The sequence below is a fragment of the Aphelocoma coerulescens genome, chromosome 3 (genome assembly GCF_041296385.1).
Source record: "Aphelocoma coerulescens isolate FSJ_1873_10779 chromosome 3, UR_Acoe_1.0, whole genome shotgun sequence".
Taxonomy (NCBI): domain Eukaryota; kingdom Metazoa; phylum Chordata; class Aves; order Passeriformes; family Corvidae; genus Aphelocoma; species Aphelocoma coerulescens.
The window spans coordinates 78,145,253-78,151,875 of NC_091016.1; positions in this window are offsets into that span (position 1 = coordinate 78,145,253).

Here is a 6,623-nt window from a genome sequence, read left to right on the forward strand (position 1 = left end):
TTTCTTGTATTGCATTCGGTCTCTGAGTACCATGTTGGTCTCTGCCGGATCTCTGCCTGCAGCTGGCTTGTGTGCAGACTGGTGCCACTGTTGAGTGGCAAATCCAGACCATTTCTCATCGGTAGCTCTTCTGCTTCTTTTTCTTAATGTTGGGAGTTTTGTTGTTTGGGTTTTTTAATCTCTCAAATAAAAACATTAGCAAAAAATTGAAACAAGGTTGTTAGGTTTTCTTGCTATAAATTAATAAAAGCCTTTTCCTAAGCACTGTGTATACACCACAAATAGTTGTGTGGTGACTGTAAAAGTAGAATTTATAAGATTAAGAATCTTCTGTTCCTTCCAGTAATTTTTTAATGTAAGGCTAAATAAATTCCAGATAAACACAATTGGCCAAATTCTCCCCCCACAAGGCCACCTGACTCCCAACCAATCCATGGTGTGGTGGCTGAATTCCAGAAGATGTCTTCTGTCCCAGGAAAAGTGACAGGTGGAAATAGGACACTGCCGTGAAAGGGATGGCTATTATTGTTATTATATTTCTGTGAGAAGGCAATTATGTGAGACTTGGTGGTCTTTGAAAGAGACAAAAGTTTGTCAAAGGCACTAACATGATATTCTTTGGCTTTTGTAAACAGTGCTCGACTTAGTTCTGGGTGACACTCTGATTTTGATTTAATTACCACTGTAGAAAAACAAAGTAAATACAAAACAGAAAAGTGATTAACTGCTAAAATTACAATAATAATCACAAATGGAAAATCTGTCTCCAGTGTGAGTGTTTCTCCTGAAGTCTCTAGACTGGAAAGGACTACCTGCAGCCCAAGAAGGCAGATTGCTAAATGTACTTGACCTTGCCACGTAACTTCAAGGTGAGTGGGAAGTTGCTCAAATTTATTTTAACATGCACCATCCTTTTCTCAAGTGCTGCAATAAGAAATGCAGCACGCTAATGAATGCTACCATATTGTACCCAAGGGGTTTAAGGGCCTCACACGAGGCTGAGCCCAAGCATGCAAGAGCTATTAGGAGATATACAGTAGCTCCTCTTCTAAAGTGTAGACAATATTCATTCATCAAAGAAGCCTCTTCCTGTCTAATGGGAAATTACCACCAGCAGTGCAGACAAAAGGATATTTATTTTCTCCAGTTGTGTCAGTTTGAGAGTCTGTCTGTCTTTCAAGAATAATTGAAGTCTGTTTGTAGCTCAGAAATCTCATTGTGTTCTGCAGTCTTGGAAAGCAGTGATTATAATTTCCTGTGACTCATACACAGGGATATTTTATCACTGAGGGAACTCCTGTCAACTGCAGCAGCATTCCCTGCCATCTTAACTGAAGAGAGGGGCACTTCAGTTTCAGAATTTCCTGCACAGACCAAACCAGAACCCATGTCCTTTTAGCAGAAAAGGAAAAGAGGCCCCTTGCTGGGATTGCCACATGAGTAGGGTGCTAGTGTCGCTCTCTCAGTGTTTCTAAATTTCTCAGGAGAACTTCTGAGGCTAAAACCAGGTTGCTGAGGTTAATTTTGAATGTTAGAGAGGAAATGCTGGCTTCCCTTTAAGTCTGTGAGGTATTTTCTGTTGACTTTTAATACAGAGCCTATTCTTACGTGTGTGTTGTGTACATTTATCTGTAACTCAAAAGGAAATTCACACATAAAAACATCTACGCAAACATCAGTCCATCTCCTTGTGTTCCTCCCCTGTAGCTGAATGCTTTAACAAAAATATAAAACTGGGACATGAGTAGATGAGAGGACAAAATGTTGTTAACAACAAAAGAGCTGCTCTTTTTTCTTCTTTTTTTTTTTTCCTAGCTGGTTCCACTACATGATCTGTTACAATCCCTATTCCCAGACCAGGAGAGGTGGTAGCAGCAAGCACTGCTGCTACAGCCCAGAGATGCCATGGGTCTCTGGCTACTGCAAAGAGCGACCTGCAGTTGATTTTAAAGTCAGGGAGAGAAAACATTTCTCCCAAGGGCATGGCCACAGTTTGGAGCCTGCAGCAGGAGTGTGCAGGAGTGCTGAGAGAAGTGCCCTCCCAGGAAAGCCAGGTCTTTAGCTGGTAGGCACTGCATCGTGTCATGGAGAGGCAGAGCCAAAGGTTGCAGCAGCAGCTGTGTTTACAGCACCTGTGCTCCCTTGTGCCCAGGGATTTGGGTGATGAGATTAGAGCAGGCTGAGGAGCATGAACTGCAGTTTCTGCTCCCAAATGTAAATATCTTCTCTGTTACAGCATAGAGGAAAATAGTGCTTGTTCAAGATGGGGAAACAAACCACAGGATTGGTGCGGCCTGTGACTGCAGGGCAAGTGTTGGTTCTGCCTGACCAGGCCAGATGGAAGTTTGATTGTTTGGCTCATTGTTGGGAATAACTCGGCATTAAGCTCTGTGAATAGCTAAAAGGGCAAAGAGTAAAGAAATGAGATTATCCTCCTTCCTCTATAGTCAGGCTAGAGCTTGCCAAGGGCTCTGGTTTGCTTTTTTGTGCATCAGCATTTGTTGCTGAGTTCCTGCACCCAGAGCCTTGTGAAGTTTGCTCAGCTACCTATTGTCACAGCTTCACACAAGATTCCTGAGCCCTATAATGGATGAATTCTAATCTGGAAAAAGAAAAAAAGAATGCAGGGATGCTTTGTGACTGTTGGGGCTCAGCCTGATGCCAGAGGCCTGTCCATGAGCCCTGGCATCCCTCTTGCTTTATTCACTGCTGCAGTTCAGGCTCTGGGCTGCCTCTCCATCCCACAGGCTGCTGGATTTCCCCAGCTAGAAGATGCTACTCATATAGGAAGGATGCCTGGTGTGGTGGTCCCAGCACACCCCTGGTGGCACTACACAGGGCCAGGGCCATCTCTGCTCCTGGGACAGTCTTCCAGGAAAGAGTGGCAATGCAGAAGGGGCCTGCAGCTTCCCTGGAGGCCCCTTGGACACCCAGAGCTGCCGTGCTCTGTCGGCAGCAGCTCAGACACAACTGCGTGGAGCTGCTGACGGGTCTTGGGTTGACTTGGCTGGGGCTGTGTTGGTACAGCCTGTAGTCCCAGTGACAATGGAGAAGCAGATGCTAATTCCTGCCCTCCTAAAAAAGCAAAGGCAACAAGCCACATGGGGAACAGCTTTGTGTGTTAAAGAGAGAGGACTAGGTACGTTTGATCACACTAGAGCTCAAGTGTCCCCTTAAATTCCCATGCCTCCCAAAAGCAGTGCAGCCGCCAGCTGAGCTTTGTCTATGACCTCATATACATCCAGTGTATAAAACACATACCACATATTGAACATTTACATATGGTACATGTCTTTTGTTCCACTTGGGTGGCTTTTTCCTCCCCTCTCCCCCACCTCTTGCCCCATTACTCATCCACGCAGCTCCCCTCACGTTATTCTGGACGTGTCATTTCTGAAGGACTACACATCCCTGTCCTGCGGAGAATGGGGGCTCTGTTAATTGTCAAATGTTGAGTGGGTAATGATCAATGGGTGACTAATTGGATGCATGAGGGAATAAAATAGGTATTACTTAGCTTCTGCTCTTAATTAAGAGGATGCATGATGCTGTGGGGAAAATCTTAACAAATGGCAGGAGGGGGTTTTGTCATTATGCAGGGTTTAATTAGAAGCATTGCACAAGCTAACATCCAGGTACTGTTTTCTTTCCTTTCAGGTGTCTCTCCAGGGTGCGACTGAAAAATGCCAAAGCAAGAGCCTTAAAATAAAGTACATGGAAAATATTTCTGCAGGCATGTGCCTAGCAATGTAAACAGCAAGACGTGGAAGAAAGCCCCAGTTTTCTTCACAGTGCAAAAGCAGCAAGGGGCAAGTCACATGCAGAGAACCAGAGTGAGACCATCGTGCGTGTTATGCTGAGGCAGAGGGGGTTAAAGGCTCACTGCAACATCTCTATGTTAATTCACAGCACCAATGTTAGGAGCAACATGACAGCGCTTTATTTAAACAGTTAATCCTTTGGAAGCAAAAACATTCGTGATTTATTTCTCCAAATATAGAGACGTGGTAGGAAATGTGAGAAGGGGCACTCGACACCAACACTTTCTTCCTAATGAAAGAAGGTATTACAATTCCTGCAGGATTAGGAACCATTTTTTTTTTTTTAAAAATCCGTGTTATTTGCCTTGCTAATGAAAACCATCCTGCACTTGAATCTGTACTTTTTATGACAGGCCCAATATGACTCATCACATTCTGCTTGTAAATAATGTACAGATGAGATACTAACTTTAGAGAGTTCAGAGTTTGATCTGGCTTACAGTGAAGCCAGTAGGAAGACTTCAAAAATATAAAAGAGCCCTTCAGAAAGCAATTAGGATGGCTACAGTTTTGGGGATGAGGGAGGTTTCTGAAATGCTGAAATAAACTTGGGTATCTGTTGTCCAAGTTTCCTAATCCAAAAATGATTTAATTGACAGCAGTTTCTACAGCTTTGTGGGAGGGTACTTAGTTTTGGGCTGGACCTTTGAAACCCACTCAGCAGATAGTGCTGTTAACAGAGTCAGCAGAGTGTGACTTTCAAGCTATTTTTCCTCTCTTTGTCAAGCTGTTAATAAAGTACATAAAGCTCAAGTGACAGGAAACTGCTCCAAATATCTGCTGTTTTCTGGGGCTTGGCAAGTTAAAGAAGGGACAGAGACTGGTTCTTTGGCTGCATCTGCAGACACCATTAGGTCTGTACATTTCTGGACCTGAAAGCGCTCTCACAAGGGACAGATCTCACAGCCAGAACCTTCCTCCCATGGCCAACTGGCAGCTGCCTACAGGGGTGGCAGGTGGACACTGTTGTTTGCTGGATGTTACAGACCAGTGTCCAAGGTTTGACCAGAGGAGAAGAGAGGACTGTTCATAGCCACTGTTGGTGAGGGAGGCCATCCACTGTGTGAAGGGAGGTGCTTGATGGCTCCATAGCAGAGCCTTTTACAAAGAAACCCCAAAAGTTCCCATGGGACACTCTGCCTGCCAAGTCCCCATGCTGCCTGTGTTCCCTGAGGTGCTGATCAACGCACAGCAAACACTACATACATCCCTCACATAAGTCCCAGGAAGGTCAGGCACTCCCCAGAGCAACTCTCCCTCCCTGCTCCCATTCTGTGTACCAGGTCCTGATTTTGGCTCCTGTGTCGGCATGGGCCCCTTGCCACCTTCACCCACTGTGGCATGTAGGTGGCAGTGGAGCCATCAGTGCTCCCGAGCTGGAGGCCGGTGGGAAGAGTGGCAGGAGAGGCAGCCACCCAAGGCCAGTGTGGTGCAACTCGGGGCTCAGGCAGCCTCGATGAAAATGCCGGCTGTCAGGGTGTTCATGGTGCAAGACAGCTGGACAGCAGAGGCCAAGCCAGAGGGATTCAACTTTCAGATGACTCAAACGACTGTGATTATAATGCAGCCACTCCAGCTGCAAGCATCCAGTGCTCATCACATCTGGGTCTGGCCGGGACCTGCAGGGGCTGCCCAGGAAGTCTGGCAGCAGTCAAGGACAACTTCAGGATGCTCCAAAAGAGAGCCCTGGTGTCCTGCTGGCCTGTGCCTTGGCACAGGAGGGAGGAAGCGGGGAAGGAAGGGATCAGAATGGCCAGTCACAGGGCCAGGCTGATGTGGGGTTTCTCAAGGGGGAAGGTAAGCCCAGGCTGCAGGGCATCACTGCACTGCCATCAGTACAGTCACATTTAGCGCTCGGTTGCGGGCACATGCTGCTCCCGGCTGCTTGAGTTTTCCCTCCAAAAATTCCCTGGTCATTCCCTGATGAAAAGAAAGCCTGGGTCACCGCTTTGCCTTTGGACGAGAAAGAGGAACTGTCAGAGTGGTGGGCATCCAAATAAAGCCCTTCTGGGGAGAAGGAATGCCGGGCCTGTGGCTCTTTTCTCCGCCCCCAGTGTCACAGGAAGGGCCCAGGAAGGAGCGGCGGCGGTGGCACTGCCTGAGGGATGGTTCAGGTGTTCCTGTGTGCGCATTGAGGCAGCATGTGGTGGCCGCCCTTGGCCACTTGGAGGATGAGGAGCCGTGCCCAGGTTGCAGCTAAGTCAACCTCCTTCTAGGGTTAAACTAAGAAAATGAGGCTGGAAATCAGGAAGAGCTTCTCGGCAGGGAGATGCGCTGAGTGGGGGTCAGGACAGTGGTGTGGGCTGGGACATTCTGCTGCCGATGAGGCGGCCAGAGTGGCTTTCCTGGGACAGCTCACCGGGGCTCTTAGGAGCTACTCGGCTTTCAGGAGCTGTGAGAATACAGCAGTTTCAGCTTGTAGGAAAGGTGAGTTTCTGCTCCTTGAGAGTGCAGAAACTTAGAAATGTCTAGAAGTCTAATCTAAAAGAAAGAACCACACGTGAAATCCTTTTTATTATTCTTTATATAGTTCTTACACGCATCATGTCGCATCATGTGATTGTCTTCAGTAGTCTGAATCACAGCTGATTTAACATTTGGCATTGACAGTACGCGACCGAGGGCTGAAAGGAAGGGATGACTTTCCCGACGAGGCACACCGTTTAGGAATCACACCGGGGTTCCCCCACAGGTATTTCTCCGCGGCGCTCACGCAGAGGCAGCCCGGCTTCCCACGGGAGAGGCAGCGAGCTGCACGGAGGCACTGCCAGGGAGCTGCGAGCCTCGAAGTGTCACTCCCCC